Source organism: Pongo abelii, chromosome 15, assembly GCF_028885655.2.
Source record: "Pongo abelii isolate AG06213 chromosome 15, NHGRI_mPonAbe1-v2.0_pri, whole genome shotgun sequence".
Lineage (NCBI taxonomy): Eukaryota > Metazoa > Chordata > Mammalia > Primates > Hominidae > Pongo > Pongo abelii.
The window spans coordinates 99,288,766-99,313,023 of NC_072000.2; the positions used below are offsets into that span (position 1 = coordinate 99,288,766).

Genomic DNA, 24,258 nt, shown 5'->3' on the forward strand with positions numbered 1-24,258 from the left:
GGTCAATACATGTTCGGGAAAGGTTTTAACCAGAAAGATCTTGGATGGCAGTTTCTTGGTCTGACGGAGACATAGTCCCCCTTCCGAACAGCTTTTTGATCTTGTGAAAAGTGACCCAGCCCCATATTACACACACATACTGGGTTCTAGAAAGGGAACCTTGAAAAATTTCAACACTAAATGTTCCCTGGAGGCTAGACCTGAGTCTGGGACCTGCCTCAAGGCTGTTGCCCTGTGACCTTGGGTGAGGCACTGACCTTCTCTGCTCCTCTGTTTCCCGGGAGACAGCCCTGGGCTAATGACCCCCACTTCCAATGGGACCAGAGGAGCAGGTAACACACACATGCTGTGAGACCACAAGGCCATTATCAGCAACGGCGGCTTCATGTAGCAGGGTGAGGTCAACTGGGCAGAGAGAGAAGCTTACTCGTGTGTGAAAAGCTTCAGTACTGCACATGGAACAAGCCCAGGGCCAGGCATCCCAAGCAGTAGACCCTATGACCTCAGCCATGTCACCGTCTCCGGGCCTTCATCTTCTCATGTTTCCATGAGGGTATTCGATGGGACAGTCCCATTCTAAGAATCTGTTTTGGAGGTGGCTAGACTGTGTCCTGCCAATCCCTGGGGTCGTCCTGTAAGGACAGGCATTCTTGAGTTTGTAGATTGATTCTGTAGGTCTCAAGCAGGCCTCTCTCTCAAATAGGTAGATCTTGGGCTTCATTCATTCATGGGCTTTCTGCTTAACATGTATGTAAAGAACAAACTTAAAAGGGAATTGTTCTAGAAAGCAGACTGGCCGTGGCTTCTTGGCCAGCAACCAGGGTGAGATGAGCTTGCAGGAGCCACCTAGAGCAGCTCATCCTGTGATACAACCATAACTGTGTGGCCAACTATCTGTTCTCATGCATGAAGCTCTCTTGCATTTCATGGGAAGTGCTGAGACCCCACTTTGTAGGAAGGTGTCACGGAACTGCAAAGAGAGGCAGGACTTTGCAGCCTGACAGCCTGGGTCAGATCCCACTTGCACCCCTTGCCCATTGTATCTGAACTTGGACCAGACCCTTGGCCTCTCTGAGCCTCAGTTTTCTCATCTGCACAACTGGGGATCATGACACCTACCTCTCAGGTTGTTTGGAAGACTAGAGGGCAGAAGGTGCAAAGTAAAAGCACCTGCAGAAAGGAGAAGAAGGGGCCCCATCACTAACTTTCCCTTCTAACCTGCCACCAACGCATCCAGCTCTTCTGATGTTTTCCATCTTCTCAGGAATGCTGAGCAGGTTTGATCTCGGGGATAGCAGAGACCAGCACTAGGCTGTCCCTTTATTCACTGCCTCTTGTATTCATTGAGTGGCTATTATTGAGCACTTACTGTGTACTCTGTCTAGTGCCAGGTCCTGGGGATAGAGAAATGGAGAAGCCCCACGCCTTGCTTTCAAATGCTTATTATCTAGGGAGGAGATAGATGTCAACAATCACTGAGTGTGCAGGTGGTGGGGGACACACATCACAAGAGCCCACAGAAGCACAGGGAGGGCCACCCTTCTATAAAGCAGAGGGTTTGGGTGCCAGGATCCGAGGAACCTCTCCACCTGCTGAATGGAGAGCAGTAGCCAAAGGAATTCTCCTGAGTCCTGTGTTTGGGGATCTTTGCCTAAGTTAATGCTGCATGCAGATGGAAGGGTCCTCACCGGCCCACCCTGCCACTCTCCTGCAGAGGGCCTCAACTTCCCACATGGGTCTTCCTCAGGAAAGCCCTGACCCCATACTCTAGGACACACCATAAGCCCCAGCAATGCACAAGCTGCACACCTCATACGAAGGCTATCCTCCTCTGCCCCTCCAGTTAGTGTTTGGTGGGAGCGTGCAGAAGCCCCCAAGATCCCCCACCAGAACCCTCAATCTACAGACCCCAAAGAAAGGCGCTTCTAAAGGCAGATACCACTTCACAATCCCCCACAAACCTCCCCTCTCCTGCTGCCTTCCAGCTTTCTTCCTTCCCCCTGCAAACACACACACACAGACACACACATACACACAGAGACACACAAACATACACACAGACACACACATATGCACAGAGATGCAGAGACACACACAGACACACACAGACACACAAACATACACACAGACACACACATATGCACAGAGATGCAGAGACACACAGACACACACATACACACAGAGACACACAAAAATACACACAGACACACACATACAGAGATGCAGAGACACAAACATACACAGACACACAGAGACACACACATACACACACAGACAGACACACATAGACACACACATACAAACACTGTCTCACACGCATGCCTCCCCTTTCAGCAGTCTGTCTTTCACACGATTGAGTGTTATTTCACAGAAAAAGGGAATTCTGGAAGAAAGGGCCAAGATTGCCTGTGGATTGGCGGGTAACTCCTGGTGAGTCACCAGACCTCAGAAAGACAGCTCATGAAACTGTCTGCCAAGGAGGTGGAGAACCGGCCCCCAGAGGCTCATCCGATCCTTTCCCTCCCTCCTCTGCAATGAAATATCAGGGAAAGGGCAGTGGGGTGAATTATGTGAATAGATGCGGTATTTTATGAAATACAAGAAGAAAAATGCTCTAAAACCCATAATCATAAACACAGCATATGGAAAAAGGAAAGTACTAGTTTTGAGTTAGAAGCATCTTTTATCTACTTCCACTCCCTCCCCTTTCTGGTCAATATTAGATACATAATCAGAGAAATGCTTAAATTTCACCAAAGGCTTGCTTGAGTTGGAAGCTTGATTTTTTTTTTTTTTTAAGAAGAAATTCCCCACCATCCATTCTACTGCAAGGATTTTCTTTCTCAAGTGCTTTCACCTGTCAAAAGCCCTCTGTCTAGATACTTAGCAGATCCCTCCACTCTCTCATTCTGCAAGGCAGAGGGAAGAGGAGGCTACATTGAGTGAGTGTCTACCATAAACCAGGCTCAGACACAGACATCTGGCATCTCCTGCCGGCCTCTCAGAGGGGCTGCGAGGACAGTGGGCTGCCCACGGGCTCTCGGGTTCAGAGAGGCAGTGAGCCTGGCTGAAGGGCACCAGCTAGGAAATGGCAGAGCCAGATTCTGCACATCCCCAAAGCCCAAGACACCTCCCTACCTCCCAGACTTCATTTGAGCATATGCGCCCTGCCGAAAAGCAGAGAAATGCGATGCGGGATGTTTTCCCCACAAAAAACCCAGGTTCAAACTCAGGTGCTCTCATGCTTCCGTATTTGTTATTCTGCTCCTAGAGACAGCCACGAGAAAAGACTGCTTGGTCACATTTTTCTATTTGACATATTCCCTCCCTCTCTTTCTCCCTCTCTCCCTTCCTTCTTTCTTCCTTTTCTTTATTTCTCCCTCCCTTCTTCTCTCCCTTTCCCTCCCTCTCTTCCTCCCCCTTTCCCTCTGTTGATTATTAGTCTCTTTCTTATTTGTTGAGATCAGACATATACCATAACATGCACACATCTTTCTGCTTGTATGAATTTTTACATTAACTGTCATGCATTGCATAAGAACATCTCAGTCAATGAGTGACTGCGTATACAACAGTGGTCCCATAAGATCGTAACACTATGTTTTCACTGTACCTTTTCTGTATTTAGATAGGTTTAGATACACAAATACTTACCACCATGTCACAATTGCCTATGCTACTCAGTGCAGTAACATGCTGTACAGGTATGTGGCCTAGGAGAAATAGGCTGTACCATATAGCCTAGGTGTGTAGTAGGCTGTACCATCTAGGTTGATGTAAGTACACTCTATGATGTTTGCACAACAAAATCATCTTTGGGTGATGCATGACTGTACAGGCATCCATAAAGTCACCGCTCAGATCAAGCTATAGGATATTTCCAGGCTCTCTCACACCCCTTCCCAGTCATCCCTTCCCGGTTTCCCACCCCTCGCCTCCCCAAGTTAGATAAGGACTATCCTGATGGTTAACACTGTCAATGGGTTTCACTGGTTCTTTTTTTTGAGACGGAGTCTTGCTCTGTCACCCAGGCTGGAGTGCAGTGGCACGATCTCAGCTCACTGCAAGCTCCGTCTCCTGGGTTCATGCCATTCTCCTGCCTCAGCCTCCTGAGTAGCTGGGACTACAGGCGCCCGCCACCACGCCCAGCTAATTTTTTGTATTTTTAGTAGAGACGGGGTTTCACCGTGTTAGCCAGGATGGTCTCGATCTCCTGATCTCGTGATCTGCCCGCCTCGGCCTCCCAAGTGCTGGGATTACAGGCGTGAGCCATCGCGCCCGGCTTCACTGGTTCTTAAGCTTCATCTAAATAGAGTTGGGCTTCCTCTGCTCATCTTTGTGTCTGTGAAATTACTCCTTCTTTTTGCATGCATCAGTATATTGCTCTGATTTATTGCTGTGTAGTTTTTCCATTGGGCAACTGTGTAGGGATTGCTTGGTGATAAGTGAGTAAATAATTAATGAGTTTTTAAACTCTGAATGGACATTTGCTTGTTTCCAGTTTTTAGCTAATGTATGCAATGTTGCTATGAGCATTATTGCACCTGCCTTTCAACGGGTATAAACACTCATTTCACTTGGGTATATGCTGAGAGTAGAATTACTAGGTCATGATGTATAGGATGCTTTTATTGATTACTGTTATTCTTATTCCAGCAGTGATACACATTTTTGTAAAGAGTTAAATAAAGAAAAGTTACGCTGGGCACAGTGGCTCATGCCTATAATCCCAGCACTTTGGGGAGGCTGAGGCAGGTGGATCGCCTGAGGTCAGGAGTTTGAGACCAGCCTGGACAACATGGGGAAACCCCCATTTCTAATAAAAATACAAAAATTAGCCAGGTGTGATGACATGCACCTGTGATCCCAGCTACTTGGAAGGCTGAGGCATGAGAATTGCCTGAACCTGGGAGGTGCAGGTTGCAGTGAGCCGAGATCGTGCCACTGCACTCCAGCCTGGGCAACACAGCAAGACTCCGTCTCAAACAAAAAAGAAAAAGAAAAATTAAACCCCACCTCCCCTAGACCCATCCTTCCTGGGTATAATCTAATATGCTTCTCTACATGTTCATGCAACATACATGTACACATGTTCAACACATATGGTGTTTTTGCATTTCTTTCTTTTTCTTTTTCAAAAACAAAAATGAAATCAGTCTCAAACACTACTTGGTGACTTGCCTTTTTTTTTTGCTTAAGCTTTGCATATGTTGGCCATTACCAGACTGATCCATATACATCTACTAACTCTGTTTAATAACTATATAATGTCCCAGAATATGGATATACAATTATTTGTTCAATCAGCATCCTCTTTTGATGGAAGTAATTTCCAGGTTTTTCATCTTGACACACAATTCCACAATGAAAATTTTGAGACAGATGTCATTTAGTACCACTGGGGCTTTTTCTTGCAAAGCGTAGATTACGAGCATTGCCATTTCTGGGCCAAAGGATATGTGTGTTTTAAGATGTAATATATCCAGGCCAGACACGAAAGGACAAATACTGTATGATTCCACTTATATGAGGCAGCTAGAATAGCCCAATTTATAGAGACAGAAAGTAGAAAAGTGTTTGCCAGGGGCGGGTAGTGGACGGGAACTGGGAGTTGGTGTTTAGTGGGGACAGAGCTTCTATTTGGGAAGATGAAAACGTTCTGGAGGCAGATGGTGATGATGGTTGCACAACATTGTGAATGCACTTAATGCTGCTGAATCGTACACTTAAAAGTGGTTAAAATTGTACATTTTGTGTTGTGTATATTTTACCACAATAAAAAATTTAATAATAAACATAAACATTTAACATATCCAGCGATGACTTTCTTTTTTTTTAAATTTTTATTTATGAGACAGAGTGTCGCTCCATTACCCAGGTTGGAGTGCAGTGGTGTGATTTTGGCTCACTGCAACCTCCACCTCCTGGTTTCAAGTGATTCTCATTCCTCAGCCTCCCAAGTAGCTGGGATTACAACAGGCATGTGCCACCACACAGGGCTAATTTTCTGTAATTGTTGTAGAGACGAGGTTTCACCATGTTGGACAGGCTGGTCTCAAACTCCTGACCTCAAGTGATCCACCTGCCATGGTCTCCTGAAATGTTAGCATTACAGGTGTGAGCCACTGCACCTGGCCCCAGCAATGACTTTCTAAAGTCATTTCTTTACTGAGTTTAGCAGACACTGTGGTGTCCCAGCCCTGTCTCTTCAGCGCTGCTGGTTCCACTATATTCCAGCAGCATCCTACTGCAAGCACCGGAGACTGTCCACCTGAGGGCTTCCTCATAGCCCACCTGGTGGAGCAGACAGGGGTCCTGGGGAAAGGATGCTTCTGGGAGCAGCCCTCCACCCATAAGGGAAGAGAGATAGAAGGAAATGCCCCCACTTCTTTGCCCCTCAGATGGGAAACAGTTTGCCTTCTCCTGAGGTCCCCAGTGAGATTGAGCTTCGAAAGCTGTGATGATAACTTACTAGGTCATGAACCTTCTGTTGCTTTTCTTGCCTTCTCCCTCTCACTTCCCCACCCACTGCCTTAGCTGTACTTCCTGGGATCATTTCCCAAACCAACTGCAATGCTCACATCCTAGTCTCAGGGTCAGCCTCTGGGAGACCCAACCCAAGACACCAGCTATTGAACAGCTGCCATGGCCCCAACACTGTACTGTGTCTTGTGGAGAAGACACAAGTGTGTCAGCTCACTGTACAGCCAGGTGCAGAAACAAGATGCCCATGGCTTGCCAGGAAGCCCCTCCACCCCATATCAGGGAGCAAGTTCAGGCTGAAAGAGTCCAGGGAAGAGAATAACCTCAGAGGTGGCCATATCTTGGATATCCTGGAAGAGACTTGTGCCGGGCAGCACCTATGGTGGGAAGAGATGGGGGGAAAGAGAGAAGGTGAACCGATCAGGAGGCCTGGCACATGCAAAGGTCTGGGAACTGGAACATGCAAGCTCTACGTAGCGTTAAGGGATGTCTTGGATTCAGCCATGGGCTTGTGACTTACCTCTGCTTTGCAGAAGCTTGAAGGGTGGGGGCAAATCACTTGGAGGCTTGGAGCCTGTATGCTCTTCTCTATAAAACAGAGGCAAAATGGTGCCCACCACTGGAGTTTCTGGGAAGATCTAGCAAGTTGGCGTGCATGGATGTGCTTTGCAAAGTGTGATGCAGATGGTAGTCATTTGGGTACGTGCTTCCTTGAGAGGGTGGACATCTGTATCTAGGGGCTTAAAAGGCTGCCATAAGCCCCCTATTCTAACCCCCCACCCCACCATACACACACACACTGCTCAGAGCCATTTGGAGTAGTAGGATTCTTGAAATAAGAGAGGTCACAAAAGGCTGCCATTTCTAGTGATCTTTGTGCTATAATGAATAGTAAGGTTGCATTTTTAATGACCTTGCCAACATGACCAGGATGCCCCTAAGCAACACAGAAAAAGGATTTCTTACTAATTTTATTCTCCCCCAATCTATGGACTGCCTGCAAAGTGCCTCGCATGGTGCTTGGGCTACAGGAGACATGGAAATAAAGAGCCGCACACAAGCCATGAGTAGCTCACGTTCTGCTTGGAGATGTAGACTGTAAACAGCTGGGTGACTTTGAGTAAGCCATCTCACTGCTATGAGCCTCAGCTTTCTCATCCACGAAATGGGGAGAACTCCATCAGTCTCACACAGCTACTCAAAAGATTGAATCAAGCTGATAGATGTGAAAGAATCCATCAGACCCTTGCCTGGGAGCCCAGGAAATAAGAATTATGATAGCCCACTCTGTGCTCACAGTCACAGAAGCACATGACAGACACGCTGAACCCAGAGCTTCAGTCTTTTGTAGACAGCATTTGCAGGGTATCTTCCAGGCTTTACCTTGTGCAGGTAGGTGCTTTGCAGACATTATGGTTGGAAACACTCAAGATAACAAGCTGTGGCCTAGTCAGTTCTATGTTATTGATAAGGAAGCTGGGGCCCAGAAGGGTGGAGTGACTTGCCCAAAGCCACACAGTTCACAGGTTGCTGGAGCCAGGATTCCAGCCCATGTCCATCTGATTCTAAGGCCCACGCCTGCCCATGTGCTGCTATTAAAGTCTCCTGTGTGCAGTGTCAAAGCCCTGACATGATCACTCCAGAGGAAGATCACTGTTGAGCCCTCCCTTCTCCTCTCATCCTCATACTCTGGGTTGACAACTGGGGGCTCAGAAAGCATCAAGTTCTAGAATGCTGGAGTTAGGAGGCCGCAGGAGAGTCTAAATAAACCAATCCAACCATTATATAAGAAAATGTTCTAAAATTGATTGTGGTGATGGTTATACAACTTTTTATTATACTCTGAATTTTTATTCTACTTTTTATTATACTTTGAATATGAATTTTATACTTTAAATGGGTGAATTGTATGGTTTGTGAATTACATTTCAATAAATCTTTTAAAAGATTAAAAAAAAATCTACTACATGCTGGGAGCTCTTCCTCACACACACCATGGCAGCAACAGACTCCATCGGGCTCCTTCCCTGCCCTAAAGCAGCTGACAAGGAACTTGGAACGAGCAAGCAGATCAGAGCTTTGAGAGTCACCAAGACATTTTGCAAAAAGAAAGAAGGGAAGAGGAGGAGGGGATCCATCCTGCTTGAGGGCTGGGGGCTGGCTTTTTGCAGAAGCTGGTTTAGCAGGTTGCTGAGGGATGGGCAGGCAGGACCTCAGCAGGCTTCAGGGACACTAGGCAGTGCAGGAAGACGGGCTCATATGAGCAGGACACAGAAGAGGGCTGTGAGGCTGTTTCCCCCTGTGGCGGGACTGGGAAGGGAGGGAAGGAAGAAATCTGGAACAAGAGAACAACATCAGATGCGCTATGGAGTTTGGACTACATTGTGTTGAGTTGAAGGGAGCTTCCGCAGTTGAGCAGGAGGCAGGAGGACAGAGACAGCTGGCCTCAGGGACAGAAAGGTCAGCTAGAACATTTCTCTCCATTCCCTTGCCCAAACTACTCCCTGGGACAGAAGGGATGGTGCAAGGCAGAGAAGGGGATGAGGTTGAAGTGGTTAGCAGCAGGAGCGAAGTTCAAAATATTTAGCAGCTGGAATGATGTGGACATTGACCAACCAGGTGGACATCAGCTTTAACCAGCCGACATAGAGATGCTGGTATGAGCTGACTGGACGCTAGCTCTGATTGGCTTTAGAGGGCAGCATTGACTTAGGGTACCAAAATGGTTTCCCAGGACCTTAACACTTTTTCCCTTGATGAGATTAATCTAGAAGAGTCCCGCTGTCTTAGAAATGTCCACTCTGTCCCAAGTGAACAATGCCCTCTTTATAACATCTGTTGAAGGGCTCTCTGACCTGGTACTGCCAGAGAAGATGCCCAAAGGCTGGGCGGTGAGGGGCACACCTGTTCACACCTGCAATAGCATCACCTTAAGCAGCTGGGAGCAAACCAATCAGGGGCCACCCGATGACAAAAATGAAACATGTTGGGTGACTCGTCTTTGTTAGTGTTTGAAAATCCGTCAAAGGTTTTTAATTAAAGTTAAGAGGATCTTTGAGGAGCTTGGGCCTTCCCAGTCTGTATGAATGTGGGATTAGTTCTGGGTGGTGGGTGGTGGGTGGTGGGTATGAGGTCTTATTTAGGAGATTGTCTGAGAACCTAGCACATTGACTTTTCCTGGGCTCAGTTTCTATGAGGATTTCTAACCCCCCAGTGGGCTTAATCTTTGCTATTTACTTTGCTGTGAATACCCAAAGTCACCAGTTTAAGTTCTTTTAATTTTTCTCTTTAGAACTCAGGTCTCCCAACCTCTAGTCAAAAAGTATTTGTGTTACCCCCTAAGGCCTCCTCTTGTTTTTTAAGAAAACGGCCAATGATCCTTGGAATGGCTGACATTTTTTCTAACATTTGCTTACATTTTTAACATATTTTTACTCTGTCCTGACTTCCTAGTTCCAAAAGGCATCTGAATTCCTGTGGTTCTATCCGACTGGCCTGGTAGCAGCACCTGATTTTATAGATAGGCCCAGCTTTAGAAAACCCAACACAGTGAAATGAAGACATTGGAATTTAGAAAACAGAATCCTTGAGCATTGAAAGAAAACTTGCATTGTAAAAGGATTTTCTCCTTCAACAAAGCTTTCTTCTGGATTAGCAGGCCCACTGCTGCATGAAGGGTCTGGTCAACCAAAGCACGTTCTTTGCATCTACTGTGTGTCAAGCACTGAATGAGGCATTAGGAAGAGCTATAAGATAATGCTATGGTGTGGAACAAGCTATCATAGGAGCAAGGACATGGGAGAGCAGGGAACAGAACAGTTAATCAACTACTGCTTCAGAACACATGATTCTCAACTAGTCTCCCTGTCTTCCTTCTCTAAGCCCCATATTCCTATGGCACAGACCTTAACACTGTTACCTTGAGTGAGAATTGGTTGGTAGAGGTATCTCAAGAACAGTAGTAAACGTTTCTCTCTAATCCCTTCGTCCTTAGCTCAGTGACCAGCACATAGTAGGTGCTCAATAAATGTTTGGTGAATCAATAAATCAACAAGCTAGTGATAAGACTAGGGCAGGTGGTGGCACCAGAATCTAAACCTCTGCCATCTGGGTTCTGGGGAGACTATTACAGCATGAGCCAGCAGAAAACAAATTCAACTTCTAAAAATTCAAATTTCATGGAACATTTTCAGGCCCTGGGTGTTCTAAAAATTAGAACTTGGTGTTAGATGGAGGGGGAAACTGCGATGATCAGTCCTGGTGTGGGCTGGAGACAGGAAAGTGACAGGAAAGGCCACTTATGGAATGATTGAGTGGTTGGCTGATTCAACCAGGAGTTTGTTGGAAGAGCTCTGGAATTTTCCCACTGGAGAATGCAGGCTGAATAGAATGGGGTTCAGCAGCAATTGAAGATGGCATCTGAAACCCCATTTGGATTTTGCTTTTACTCTGAGGTTTGAAAACCATTAGCATGTGCTCACTGGTTCCCAGGGCTCTCCCAGTGCAGCTCCCCAAATTTCATGCTGTTCCAGAACCACAGAGCATTCAGGCTGGAAGGGTCTTCAGTAGGGTGGCCAACCATCCTAGTTTGCCCAAGACTGTCCTGGTCTTAGCACTGAAAATTTCACGTCCTGGAAAAACTGAGACAGTCACTTTAGTTTTAGAGACCATCAACGGACCCAGACAGACCAATGTTCAGGCCTCAGGACTTCCACCTCCTGGCAACGTGATTTCAGGTAAGGTGTTTTGTCCTTCTAAGCTTTGGTTTCTTCCTCTTTAAAACAGGGAGTGTAACAGAGCCTTCCTAGGCACTGCATGTATATCAGTTGGCACAGAACTTGGCCCCTATGAAGCAGTCAATAAATGATAGTTGCTATTATTATTGTAGTAATTATTATCATTGTCCTCCTCATCATTATTATATTCCAAATGCCTCATCTCACAGATGAAGCCCAGAAACAAAACTGGTTGGTCAAGGTCTCCAAGTGGGGCTTAGTGGAAAAGCCGGGACTCAAAGCAATACCTGTGACTCCTAATCTAGTGCTCTTCCTTAAACCAGACCAATGGAGTCATGGGCTCCATCTGAGCAGCTTTCAGGCCAATGTCAGCCACTCTCCAGGACACATGCTTGTTCCGTGTTCAAGGGCAAAAGCCATTGCAACCATTGGAGCTCTTCATTCATAAGCAACAAAAACAGGTTCTTGCAAACCAAGAAGAAAGAGAGTTTATGGGAAGAACATCGGGTCTCCAGGGACCACATGGCAAGCTGAGGAGCCAATTTGGAATAGATGATAGATGGGTCAGGCAGGGCAGGATGGCACTGCTGGCAGCAGGGACATACAATTTTTGCACCAAGGTGCTGCCACGAGAATGAGTGAACTCCAAAGTTGCTCTGCCCTTGAGATGACCTGAGATTCCAAGGTCCAGGACAGAAAGTGCAGCTGACTGGACTGCTTGGCAGGAGTGGGCAGGGAAAGATGCATGGGACAGAAGGGGCCTCAGGGTCTCCTCTGTTTCTGCAGTGGGAGGGCAAACCCTAGGACTTGGTCCCCTATCAAGACTGCATTCTAAGGAGGTGCCCCAAAAAGAAATCAGAGTGCAATGAGGCAGGGAAAATGAGTGTTAGGTGGGTGGCCATAAACAACAACTGTCTACTCTAGGTATGAGCTTGGTGAAAGTTGTTCTGCAACTCAGTCTAGAGCAATTAGATTCTGGCCTGAACTCAGTCCCATTTCCAGAAGGGACCTGCCCGAGGGATGGGATGTATTCACGTCAAATAATCCTCCGCCCTGCTTTCTTCTCTTGCTACCACTTTCCCTCTCCAATGTGACACTTTTTCTCCCAAGGGCCACTTCCTTTGCTCTCCCAGCCTGATTTGACTTCCTCAAATGGGGACGCCTTTGCCAAGGAAGCCCATTTTTTGGCTGGACTAAGATCACAGCTGGCTGCAACCTTTGAATTGCATAAAACCCAAGTCAAGCTCTCTCCTTGGAACAAAGTTCCTGCAATTTGGTGAAACCACTGTAATGAAACAGTAGTAAACATCCAAGAAGCTCTCGGTGTGAACAGGGACCAGAAGGCTGTTTTTCTCCAAATGGGTCCATTTTTACTTTGTTTTTTTTTTTTCAAAACGTTCATAGTGATGATTTGCTGAAAACCTGGACTACATCGTGTTGTTTTGAAGTCCAGGCTGTCTTCAATTTTTTTTTTCTTTTCCCCCCTCTGATTTAACTTGTTGGGCGCCTCTGGAGTCTGGTATTAATAATAAATATTATTGCCGTGCATCCTTATTTTTCCCTTAATTTAATTAGAGAAAATGTAATAGCCCTTATGAAAACAATATACGAGTTTTCAAACCTAATTAACATGATACCAAGTGCGCAGGTCACGAAAATTGTTGTTTTCTCTGGAAAGCTTCCATGCAAATAGATAAAAACAAAACTGCATTTAATTCCACAGCCTCGGCTAACAGGCAAATCAGAGATGACGGGCTCTCGCCCCAGGGCTCTGTCTGCCTTGTAATAAATACTTTCCTTTTGTCACGATTCAAGGGAGAGCCAGAGCGATAGGAGAACCCTATCAAGTATTCCGAGGTGGAGTCAAGTCAGCCATGACCGGGGTTCAGCCGTCCCCGCTTTAGGATGTTGAAGCCGAGAGGCAGCCCAGTTGGAAGGGAGCCTGGCCTTCCAGAGAAGGCCCCTGCGCCGCCTGTGCTGCTTTGTGTGGCGCACTCCCTCCTTCGCTCCGGTCAAGGCTGGTCTTTCCCAGAGGCAGGGCCGCCCTCCATCCTCCTCCAGTGGGTTTCTCTGGGCACGGGCCGCTGGCCCATCACCAGCCAGAGCCAGGGCGCTAGACTCCAGGCTTTCTCCTCTGCAACTTGCCGAGCTTGGAACGGGCTTTTCTGGGTGTTCTCCAAGGCTGAGCAGGCGGAGCCGCCAGGGAGAGGTCTCCCCCTAAGTTTGCGGTGTGGGATCTGCTAGGGTCCTCCCCAGCCTCCCCACCATGGGCATTTAACCTCGGCATTTAACCTCACTCACTTCTCAGAAGACGCCTCTCCTTCATTCCTTTCAGCAGCATGCCCCATGCCCCATGCCCCACGCCCCAGAAACTTACCCCACTTTCCTTTCCTGGGTGAGACCCAGGCCCCCTCCCCTGGAGACCTGGGCGCTTCTCCCACCTCTGGGAGGCTAGTGTGGAAAATGGAGGTAGCAAGAGTATCCACCCATACTATAATAAGTGGGGGAAGGCTTAGCATGCAGTAGCGCTTTATAAATGTCACTTCCATGTTTTTCTCCGGGTCTGACAACTTCCACTCATTTTATGCAGAGTCTGAATGTGTGCTGGGAAAAGCCCCCACCCCACCTCCTTTCTTCACTATCAAAAACAGCCCCTGGGTCCCTTCCTCACAAAGGCTTTTGGAGAAGTAGCTGGACCTTTGCATTCAGGTGGTGTCCAGACCAGGGCCCTGTAGGTGTAAAGCGGGAGCCCAGGACAGAGGCTTCAGAACCCAGGGAAGAACCAGCGTTGCTGGCACACATGGGGAGGGGTGGGGTAGGAGACCCAGAAAACTAGACCCAAGCAGGAGAGAGCACGGGCCAGGCTGGGGGATCCCATCAAGACACCGAGCTTGCAAGTGACCAAGAAGAGGGTCTCTCCCAAGCCTGCTGACCCCAAACACGGGGCGGCCTCCCTTGTTCATTGTCCTTAGACATATGACTGACTGTCTAATTATGAGACATTGAATCAGAAAAGAGTTTCGTTGACAGCCAAACACGACTATGTTATCATGGTATTTATTATTATTATTTAAACGGTGGTTATTATATTTACTTATTAATAAAAGCAATTAATAATAATAATGCACGTATGTGTTACAAATGCATGTAAATGCACCACATTTTAAATAAAATGTAAATAAATAAAATGCAATTTTTGATAAAAATATATTACCTTGTAAATGTATCACAAATGTTTTAACACATGATGAAGACAAGTTTGGTCACTCTTAGCAAGTCTGAAGCTTCTTTTAACTGAATTGTATGTGTTTGTGTGTGAGTGTGTGCGGTTGTATGTGATACAGAGAAAAAAACACCCATGAACTGAAGAAAAAAGGACACCCATGAACTGACTTTTCATAAACAGACAAGATTAAATATACATGTTTTCTCCCCTCTGTTTCTCTCTCTCAAACACCTGAAATGACAATCAAAGGAATAACGAAGATACGGACCCACAAAAAGTAAGAGAATTATACAGATGGGGGAAAGTAGGTCCCAGAGTTGACCAAAAATAATTGGATGAGCAATAGTGACTGACTTGGCAGAGCAGTGCTGCCGGGGTGTGGAGGTGGAGAAGGCCAGCTTTAACAATCAAGCAGATGCAGAAACTAGGCTCCCAAAGACTCAGACATTGAAGATTAACAGATTCCTCAGGGGGCTGGGGGCAAAGCATGCCTTGAAATAAGAAGCTTGGTCCAAAAGCCTGACCAAGAGTGGCTGGAACCCCAGCTTCTCCACCAATGTGCTCCACCAGGCGGCTCCTGCCACATATGCAGGAGGGTCCTGAAGCCTCTGTTCTGGCAGAAGAGTAAGGGTTAATCTCAGAAGAAACAGTGAGAGAGGGAAGAGACCCAATACCACCAGGGACAGCCAAGGGCAGGGTGGGCATCATATTGAAAATGTGGGATTGAGGTTGGGCACGGTGACTCACACCTGCAATCCCAGCACTTTAGGAGGCCAGGGCAGGTGGATCACTTGAGGCCAGGAGTTGGAAACCAGCCTGACTAACATGGTGAAACCCCGTCTCTACTCAAAATACAAAAATTAGCCAGGTGTGCTGGCACACACCTGTAGTCCCAGCTACTCAGGAGGCTGAGGCTGGAGAATCACTTGAACCCAGGAGGTGGAAGTTGCAGGGAGCCGAGATCACACTATGACACTCCAGCCTGGGTGACAGAATGAGACTGTGCCAAGAAAGAAAAGAAAAGAAAAGAAAAGAGATAAAGAGAAAGGAAGGAAGGAAAGAAGGAAGGAAGGAAAGAAGAAAGGAAAGAAGGAAGGAAGGAAGGAAAGGATTGAATAAGAATTAGTGCCCTAAATGGTGGGACCCCTGTCCCTCTCTCCTTCAGGCTCCTAGAATGCTGCAAGCCAGGTTTATCCTCCACAAGTGTGAGCTTGGATGAGACTCCTCCAGGAAACTGACTATTCTGAGAAAAAATAATGATGGCTACTCACACGCAAGGGTCCCTCAATGAAACAGCCATAAGTCTAAAGAAGCCCACCAGTCAACAAGCCCCACCCCTGCATCCAAAGCTTCTAGTCAGCTTGTTAGTGCTTTGTCCTTACATATGAACATACGGCCAAGGATCACCAGGCATTTGAGGAAAGCACTAGAACCAGCCAATGAACCAGTGAACAGGACAAAGGGATGTATAGGAAATAGAGATTTCGATAACACAGATTCATATCCTTAGAGACATAAGAGGAAATATTGCATCCAAGCACAGGGTATCATTTAGAGAGTTCTTGGAAAGTAAAACCTACTTAAAATAAAAATTCAGTAAAGTATTGGAAGATATAATCGAGGTAATCTTCTGGGAAATATCACAGAAAGACAAAGACCTGGAAAATAGAAAAGCCAAAGAAATTAGAGCATCAGTGCAGGAAGCTCAATATCAAATTATTAGGATTTTCACAATATAAGATAATTAAAAGAGAAATAAAGAAATACCAAATAATGTGATTAAGTTTTGCGAATATAACCAAATGAGTTTCTGGATTAAAATGGCCCACTGAAGACCTAGCTCAGGTAGGACTAGAAGACCCTCACCAAGACACATCATAAATAAATTTTAGAAAATCAGGGATAAAGAGATCTTATATGTTGTCAGAGGAAAGATGGGGGAAGGTCATATACAAAGAATCACAAATCACAATGGCACTGAATTTCTCAATAATTGGAAGGTAAAAGATGATAAAACAACGCCTTCAACATTCCAAGAGAAATTACTTCCAAACAAAAATTATATATCCAGACGAATTATCAACTGAGTGTGAGCATAGACTAAAGACATTTTTAGATATGGACACTGTCAAAAATGTACTTTCATTAACTATGTCTAAGGAACCTACTGAAGGATGTGCTCCACCAAAACGAAGGAGTAAGTAATAAAAGAGGAAGGCACGTGTCTTAATCTGCTCAGGCTACCATGTCAAAATACTATAAACTGGATGGTTTAAACAATAACTGTATTTCTCACAGTTTTGGAGGCTGGAAAATCCAAGATCAAGGCATCTGCTAATTTGGTGTCTAGTGAGGGCTTTCTTCCTGACTGGCAGACAGTCAACTTCTCACTGTGTCCTCACGCGATGTTTCTTTGATATGTGCACATGGAAAAGAGAAGAGAGAGGAAGAGGGAGAGAGAGAGAGACAAAGAGGGAGAGAGAGAGAGAGAGAGAAAGAGAAAGAGAGAGAGAGAGAGATCGAGAGAGAGATCTCACTCTTCTTATAAGGCCACCAATCCTATAGGATTAGAACCTCATCCTTATGACCTCATTTTACCTTCTAAAAGCCCTGTCTCCAAATATAGTCACATTTGGTGTTAGGGTTTCAACATATGAATTTGGGAGGAACACAATTCAGTCCAAGCAACATGGAATCCATGAAATAGGTAATTTAACACAGAGAGAGACTAAGCACATTTTCAGGATAACAGCTGAATGATAGGTCTAGAGAAAAACCAGCCCAAGAGCTGAGGATGGAAGGCCTCTGCAATTAATAAGAAAACTGATCAATTACCCAATGTATTTGATTGTATCAAGAGAAAGTTCAAACTTCTGGCAAAAAGTTTGGGATATATAGAAAAAGACAATGAAAAATAAATAATTAGCTACTCAATAAATAATAATTAATATTAGGAAGGAAATTCAATTATAGTATGCTGTGTGGCTTAACAGTGAACAAAATTTATGTATTTTTTTCACCTATGATCATAACACTGTCAGAGCATTGAGGTTTGCTCTACATAAAGCATCACCCCTTCACTCCCAGGAAGAGTGTCCCCTTCTTCTGTGCTCCCACCTCACTGTGCTCCCATCTCTCCCAGCTCAAAACATATGACTGTGTTCCTGTCTACATGTCAGCCCCCAGCTCCCCTCCTTGCCAAGACTGCCCCTGTAGGGCACACATTTGGTGATGGAGACAAAGATTAGATACAGTAAAGGAGAGTGTTGTAGCAGATTAGAAGTTGTGAGAAAAAGAACACTCAGGACAGGGTGAGGGGAGGCTTGGGCATGGGAAGACAGATCAGTCTGTAGTATTAATCAGGGTGGTCAGAAAAGGTCTCTGAGAAAGTGAGCATAATGGTTCATTTTATGTGTCAACTTGCCTGGGCCATGGGGTGCCCAGATTAAATATGGCTTCTGTGTGTGTCTGTGATGGTGTCTCTGGATGAGATCAACATTTGAATCAGTGGGCTCAGTCAGGTAGATTGCCTTCCCCAATGTGCGTGAGCATGATCCAACATTGAGCACCCAAGGAAAGAGCTGGCAGAGCAAAGGACAGAGGAGAGAGGGATTCCCCTTCACCTTTTTTTTTTTCCTGCCTGTTTGACCTGGGGCATCTCACCCCAGCTGACTCTCAGGCTGGGATTTACACCAATGGTTCCTCTATTTCTCAGGCCTCCAGACTCCAACTGAATTATACTATCGGTTTTCCTGGATCTCCAGCTCGCAGAATGTGGGGCTTCTCAGCCCCATAATTGCATGAGCCAATTCCTCATAATAAATCTCTTCCTATATATTTCCAATTGGTCTGTTTCCCTGGAGAGCCCTGGCTAATGCAATGAGCTTTGCACAGACTCAAGACAAGCTGCTTACTGAGGGAAAAGAGTTGCCGGCAGAGGGAAGGGCTAGGACCAAAGCCCTAAGCAGTGGGAAAGAAGAAGGAATGAGGATACAGAAATAATAAGGTCAAAGTCATGAAGGGACTTTTAGCCCATGGGTAAGAACTTTGACTTTAACTCAGAGGGAACTAGGGAGTCATTGAAGGTCTCTGAGCAGAGGATGGACCTGGTCTGATTTATGACTACAGAGGGACCAATTAGATGCTGTTGCAGCAATCCAGATAAGAGATGATGGGGGCTTGGCCGAGGTGGCCACACTGCGGTGGAAAGAAAGGGTTGGATTCTGGATGTATTTTGAAAGAATGAATGAAGGAACAAAACTAGTTCATATGAGATTCTATTTGACATTAGATTTTCTTCAGAAATCTGGACAGCAATAACTTCAGTTCCTTTCCTTTTTCCTTCCTTCCTTCCTTCTTTCCTTCTTCCTTCCTTCCTTCTTTCCTTCTTCCTTCCTTCCTTCCTTTCTTTCTTTCTTTCTTTCTGGAGTGCAGAGGCACAATCACAGCTCACTGCAGCCTCAACCTGCCACACCCAGCAATTGCATGTCACCAGGCCCAGATAATTGTTTTATTGTTTTTTGTAGAGATGGGATCTTACTATGTTGCCCAGGCTGGTCTCAAACTCCTGTGCTCAAGCCATTCTCCTGCCTCGGCCTCACAAAGTGCTGCGATTATAGGTGTGAGCCACCCGGCCCAGCCTTAACCTCGTTTTAAATTTCGGACTGGGGATAGCTGTTTTCTTTGACACTCATGTTCTGTTTCCTTCTGGGCCTCAGAGTTTGAGAGTCTCTTCAATCTAATCAACCTGGTCCATCATCTTCTTGAGAAAGCAACACCCAGAAGGGGAGAGGACTTGTTCTAGGACCCCTGAGCTGAGCCTGAAGCCAGGACCTCCCACACCTCTGCTACCGCCTCTCACACACATCTCCAGAGGGTGTCATCTGTAATTCTGAAGCCAGAGTCCTCCCGGGCCCTCCTGGAGCCTGCCCCAGGGCCCAGTGATGGCATAAGGGCTGGGCAGTGGCCCTTGGTCCTGACATGAGTGTGGCATTTGATTGGCTCTAGTCCCAGGTCTGACAACATGCGGAAGAGCAGGAAGAATAGAGAGGAGCCGCCACTTCCAGAGGGCCTGGCTGTGTGCTGGGCTCCATACCACACACCTGCCCATCCATCCCTTTCAATTTGTGCAACCAACCTCCTTTCCAGATGAAGAAACTCAGGCTGATGGAGACCAGGCAATTCCCTACAGTGATCCACAAGTAGACAGGGTTGGAGCTGGAATGAAACCCAGGTCCACTGATTACAAAGCTCATGTGCTCTCCCGAGAGCTTAGGGGAGGTCTGCCTTTGGGTGAAGTCCCCACCCTGGGGTTCACCCCAACCTGACACGGAGGCTGCCGAACAGTCAGGGATCTAACCTGAAGCACAGCCTTGGCCTGCGTGGTTTAGGGAAAACCAAATGATAGGCAAGAATTGCCATGCGATTCCCAAGAGCTGCCTGTCACTTAGACCTGCCAGTTCATTTCCTGGAGGTGTCAAAACTGGGAGTCCTGTGAATGGGGGACATTCCGAGTCCCTGGGAGGGAGGGACGCTGGTCTAGCTTTGCTTCCCTACATGCTCCTCTGGCTTTCAAACACCCTGGCTTCCCAGCCCTCCGTGCCTCTGAAGCAGCATGCAGGCAGTGCACACTCATACAAACACCACATACGGCTCCCACAAAGATGGTCATATGGGCTGCAGCTGGGACTCACAAGTTCCTTTCTATGTGGTCTGAAAAGCAGCCGGAATCATCCATGCCCTGCTTCTCCCACTGACCTTAAATTGGTAAGGGAGGGGAAATAGCAGATCCAAGTCAAATTTTTCTTTTCAAGATAAAACACGGAAGCTTTGGAGCCTGAGGATCAGAATCTGAGGACCCGGCTCTCCCTTTTCCTTTGGCAATTTCTTTTAGCTCTCGGAGCTTCAGGTTCCTCTCTTGTACAAAGAAGGCTTGAGGGGCTGTTGTAAAGATTCCTAATAGAATGCAAAGTCTCCAGCAAAGTGCATGGCACATGGATGCTCATCCTTAGGTCTGGGCATGCTGGAACCTTAGGTGAGGAACTAAAATTTTGTTATGGAAGGACAAGAGTCTTCTAATTTCTTGCCACCCAAGATCAAACTTTTTTTTAACCTACCTTGCATTGGAATAATACACTTTAATCAACATGTATTGTATGTTGTACATGTTGTCCCTGTAAGCCTATGCATTAGGCATCATTATTTCTATTTTATTTTATTATTTATTTATTTATTTTTATTTTTATTTATTTATTTATTTTTTGAGATAGGGTCTCCCTCTGGAGCGCAGGCTGGAGTGCAGTGGCACCATCGTGGTTCACTGTAGCATTGATCTCCTGGGCTCAAGAGATCCTCCCGCCTCAGCCTCCCTAGTGCTGGGACTACAGGTGTGTGCCACCACGCCTGGCTAATTTTTTTATATACTTTTTTTTATTGATGGGGTCCACTATGTTGCCCAGGCTGATCTGGAACTCCTGGGCTCAAGAGATCCTCCTGCCTCAGCCTCCAAAAGTGCTGGGATTACAGACATGAGCCACCGCACCCAGCCTCTTTTTATTTTAAAGAAAGGGACAGACCGGTGTGGTGGCTCATGCCTGTAACTCCAGCACTTTGGGAGGCCAAGGCGGGTGGATCACCTGAGGTCAGGAGTTTGAGACCAGCCTGATCAACATGGAGAAACCCCGTCTCTATTGAAAATACAAAATTAGCCGGGTGTGGCGATGCATGCCTGTAATCCCAGCTCTTTGGGAGGCTGAGGCAGGAGAATCGCTTGAATCCGGGAGGTAGAGGTTTTGGTGAGCCAAGATCACGCCATTGCACTCCAGCCTGTGCAACAAAAGCAAAACACCACCAAGAAAGAAAGAGAGCGAGAGAGAGAGAGGGAGGGAGGGAGGGAAGGAAGGAAGGAAGGAAGGAAGGAAGGAAGGAAGGAAGGAAGGAAGGAAGGAAGGAAGGGAGGGAGGGAGGGAGGGAGGGAGGGAAGGGAAGGAAGGAAGGGAAGGAAGGAAGGAACACTATGGCGCAGAGAGGTTTAAAGTCACACAACACGTTGATGGCAAAGGAGGTGACTTCAAACCCAAAGCACAGGGCTGCCTTGCAGTAAGAACTGCCTGCATTTGCTGAGTGAAGACTCAAAGCCAGACCTCTAAGAAGGATGATGATTATAACATGGAGGGGGCAAAGTGGGAGGCAATACCAATAGCTACAACTTATTGAGCACAAAGCCTCTCCTGAGGCTTTCTGTTCGTTTCTTCCTTTCAGTCCTCCCAGCAACCTCATTCAGCAGGCAGCACAGGGAGGATCGGGACGAGATGCTGGTATATCTGGGCTCCCTCCCTACTCTTTCACGTTCTAGCTGCATGACCATGGGTGACGCACTTCTCCTTTCCGTGCGTCAGTTTCCCGACCTGGAAAATTGAGCTAATCATTATACCCCGCTCTGAGGGTTCGGAGGAGCCCTTGAGTTATCCATGGAGTGCTATGGCTGCGTCTGAACTGGAGTGAGCGCTCCACAGACTGAGGCTCACAGACAATTGCCAAATCTGGTCCACTCATCAGTGAGAACTCTTGTCAAATAAATAAAAAGGCTCATGAGCCATCACTGAGCATTTGTTGTAGATGAGGCGGTGCAACAGGTAGGCGAAGAGATGCAAATGGAATGCTTCTCAGCGGCATTCACTTGCCTCCCAACTGCTAGGGACCACATTGTGTTCCCCCAAAGTGCATATGTTGCAGCCCTAACCCCCAATGTGACTATATTTGGAGATAAGGGCTTTCAGGAGGCAACTAAAGTTAAATGAGGTCATAACAGTAGGGCCCTGATCCAACAAGACTGATCGTTTCAGAAGTAAAGGAACAGAGAGAGAGAGAGAGAGAGAGATCTTCCCCCACTTGTGAGTACACAGCTAGAAGGCACCATCCACAATCTAGGAAGTGAGTTCTCACCAGAGACCAAATGACACCTTGATCTTGGACTTTCTAGCTTCCAAAACCGTGAGAAAATAAATCTCTGTGGTTTAAGCCGTCCAGTATATGGTAGACGGTTATGGCAGCCCAGGTGGGGTTAATACACCGACACAGTCAGATCTGGCAGCAAAGTAGATACTGGATGGGCAACAGCAGTGTGTGACCCCAAAAGCCAGGCAATGCTTAGTGACAATGAAAACATGAGACATATTGCTAAGGGAAGGTGTGGAAATAAACTTGAGACAAAATGTTCAATGAAAAGGCAAGCGATGGAACAATTCAGAAAGCATAACCCATTCACGAAAACCAAAATACCATGCCAAAATACCACGCACACAAATAGAAAACAATGCTGTGTATTTCTTTTCTTTTTTTTTTGAGGCAGAATCTCACTCTGTCGCCCAAGCTGAAGTGCAGTGGCGTGATCTTGGCTCACTGCAAGCTCCACCTACCAGGTTCACGCCATTCTCCTGCCTCAGCCTCCCAAGTAGCTGGGACTACAGGCACCTGCCACCATGCCCTGCTAATTTTTTTTGTGTTTTTAGTAGAGACAGGGTTTCGTCATGTTAGCCAGGATTGTCTCGATCTCCTGACCTCATGATCCACCCGCCTCGTCCTCCCAAAGTGCTGGGATTACAGGCGTGAGCCACCGTGCCCAGCCAACGATGCCGTGTATTTCTGTTGGATCTTGTTTAAGTGAGTAATGTACAGAAAAAGGTCAGCAAAACTAGAATCCTAGAACTAGTGTCCTGGAGTACTTCTGACGAGATGGATAGAGAGAGGGGATCAAGAAGGACTTTAGCTTTATTTGCCTTTTGACATTGAGAATATATTCATGTATTATGTTACATGAGGACTGCAAAAGTAATAAAAATTTACCAAAAAAAAAAAAAAAAAACGGCGGAGAAGCAGAAGAAGGACCGTCTGCTCTGAAGTGAGCTTTGCCTCCATCACACACATAAAAGCCTCTGGCGTAATTTTCTAATGCCTCTTCACCCCACACCCCGTTACATCTCTTAAATGAAAGACTCTTTTGGAAACAGGAAGAACTGCAAAGAGGATGAGAGGGTGGTGAGATCCATTAGATAGTCTGAAGAGAGGAGAGGAGGGCAGCAGCAAATGAGAGCAAGCGATAAGGAAGAGAGGACATCTGATCAAAGGCTCTCATGTACGTAAGAGGCATTCATATCTGACGCACGTGCTCCCATTGAAATTTCCCTGCAGCCCTGCTGAGGGTTAACCCACTTTGCAGACATCCAGTCCCTCCAGCCCATGGGCCCTTCAGACTGCCTTCTGCTAGCTCTCTCTGAAGGGCCCTGTAAGCTGCCTCCTGCTACCTCTCTCTGAAGCACAGATTCCTCCACAGGATGCAGCCTGGGTTCCGGGGCAGATGCACAGGGATGCTCTTGGAGGGCTCACCTCTTCCTGAGTCACTCCTGAGTCACATATCACAATCCTACTTGTGGGCTGGGCCCAGGGAGGAGAGTGAAATCACCCAGAGGCTAGGCAAAGCTATATGTCACAATCCCACCTGCAGGCAGGCCCAAGGATGAGTCACAATCCCACACATGTCCCAGGTCCAGTCTCTCACCTGAGTCAGTCAGTCCTTGCCCTGAGCCTGGTACTGCAGGAGCCACTACAGCCCTCTGTCCTCTGCCTGCTGCTTCATGCCGTGGGCGATTGGGTGGCTTCTGTGTCTGTGCAATGCTAACCTGCCTCACTCTGCAGGCCCAGTGCTAGAGAGGAGGTGGACACCTTTGAGCAGAGCCAATGACAGCCTCACTGACCGAGGTGTGTCATCTCCTAAGGAGACTGATGGGGGCAGAGCTTCTTCGGGTATAAAGGACC

At 46.7% G+C, this 24,258-nt stretch overlaps 1 long non-coding RNA gene across 1 annotated transcript; it reads right to left on the reverse strand.

Annotated features, from left to right (window-relative positions):
• Positions 1–5,849: 5,849 nt before the first annotated feature.
• On the reverse strand, positions 5,850–23,870 carry LOC129049971 (uncharacterized). Its single transcript, XR_008513447.2, has 4 exons — positions 23,748–23,870; positions 7,004–7,223; positions 6,807–6,860; positions 5,850–6,095 (listed from the first exon to the last, which is right to left on the reverse strand). It is a non-coding gene; the product is annotated as an uncharacterized LOC129049971 (long non-coding RNA).
• Positions 23,871–24,258: the final 388 nt, after the last annotated feature.